The sequence below is a fragment of the Solanum lycopersicum genome, chromosome 11 (assembly GCF_036512215.1).
Source record: "Solanum lycopersicum chromosome 11, SLM_r2.1".
In the NCBI taxonomy this organism is placed as follows: domain Eukaryota; kingdom Viridiplantae; phylum Streptophyta; class Magnoliopsida; order Solanales; family Solanaceae; genus Solanum; species Solanum lycopersicum.
In genome coordinates this window covers 12,957,481-12,959,710 of record NC_090810.1, presented here as the reverse complement: position 1 = coordinate 12,959,710, position 2,230 = coordinate 12,957,481, and positions in this window count along the sequence as shown.

Below are 2,230 nucleotides of genomic sequence, written 5' to 3'. Positions count from 1 at the left end.
ATAGCATATCAAGGCACATTGATAGTTTTCACCATCCTTATATCACATACACCTTAATAAACCTCAAAACATAGTCAAGACATTTCAATTGAACATTATACCACCCTATAATCCTAATATAAGGCATACTTTAATGTTATATCATGACTTAACAACCATTAATCACAATTGGAATTAACGATAAAGATTCTAAGACTTACCAAGTCTTCCTCATAGTCTATCGTCAAGGTCTTACCATCAACCCATAACTCAACCCAATTTGGGAGTAACATCATCACACAATGATAACCAATAATATAACAAGGCCAATTACATCTCTACAACACAATTCAACACCAGATCACAACTTAAGACAAGATACATAGATTAATTTGTCATTACAATTCATAACCTAAATCACATCTCAAGAAATAGCATGATAGTCCTATAATTCATCTTAATTTAATCATAGTAATATCATATAATCTAATCAACAACCAACTCAATTAAATGATCACAATACAAGATACGTCAAGACCACAACTTAGGTTTAGGGATTAGGGATCATATTCTTCAATTTAGACCAAACCATCAATAATTACCATAAACAAGTTAAATTACATGTTAATATATTCAATATAGACTGAAGAAATCATTAACAACTCAGTTCATAACTTCAATTTCGTAATTGGATGAAACCCATAAAAAAACTCAACTTTTTAAATCTATTTTGAAGGAACCCTTTGAGGAAAGAGTCTCAAAGGTTAATTAGATCCCATACCTTAACGTTTGAAAACAATTTGATGGTGGATTTGTCCCTTTCCAGACCCCAAACCCTAATCCTTGATAGTCTTCAATGGTGAGTTCAAGTACAGAGAGAAATAAGAAATAAGGAAGAGAGTTTATTTGTGAGTTGTCTTTAGATTAATGAGGGTTGGGAGTATTTATATTGGGTCTTAAATAAACTTAATTAGATTCCCTTAAACCCTAATTAAACCACCTAATACCCTAACTAATTAAATGAGAACAACTTAAATTAAAAAGAACACTCGACCCTCAAAGACGAGACCCTGATCGACGGGCCGTCTGTGAGTCGACGGTCCCTCACCCCTCTATCCTGCACTTGGTCGATGAGTTCAGAGACTGTATAGGTGAGGGGCTTCCATGCATTGACTAAGTGTGGGAAGACGGTGGCATCGATGCCCCTCGATCCATACATGGACCGTAGCTTGCACCTCTGCACTCCGTCGATAATTCACAGGCTGTGCGGGTGAAGGGACCTTCTCAACCAGCCTAAGTGTGGGGCGGCAGTGGAACACTAAACCACCTTTGAACCAAATTCCCGGACGTCATGGACGTGTTTGGACGTTTTGGTTCATAAACCTCCCAAATGACCTATATTCATTAAAACTGGACATAGAAACAATACTTAGACCTTATGACACCTATGTTAGGCTTTACGATACATCCTGAATTTTCAAGGTGTTATAGTCTCATTGGGATGCAACCCTTAGAGTGGCCAGGTATCTCATAAATTCTTCAGTATTGACTGTTTTTATGAAGAAAGGTTTTGCCCTTCAGTTGAGTGCCTATTGTGATTATTATTGGGCAACATGCCCAAACACTAGGAGAGCAATGACATGGTTTGTGATTCAGCTAGGAGGTTCCTTAATCTCTTGGAAATAAAAGAAGCAACACACTATTAGTCGCAACTCACTTGAATATGAATATAGCAGCATAGTTGTAGTTGTGTTTGATGTCATTTGGCTAGTTAGTCTGCTAAAAGATATTGGTGATAATTAAAGTTCCTACACCTATAGATGCATTATGTGACAACAAAGCTGCAATACAAATAGCTTCAAATCTCATATTCCATGAACACACGAAGCACATTAAAATTGATTGTCATTTTGTGAAGGGAAGACTTTAGTAAGGCTGATCAAACCTGTACATTTATCTACCACTTTGCAATTGGCTGGCTTATTGACTAAAGAGTTGCACAACATCATTTCCTTTTATCCAGTCTTGGAGTTCAAGTTGTCTTTCACCCTACATCTTGAGGGGTATATTGAATTAACTGTTTTCGGGAGAATCAATTAGTTAGTTAGTTACAAATTAGTTGGTTAATTATAGTCATTGCCAGCTGGATCCAACTAATAGCTAACAACTAATTCTATAAGTAGAAAAGCACATGTAATTGCAATTGCGATTTCAAATCCAATAAAATAGTTTCTCTCCTTTCCGTCTCTAT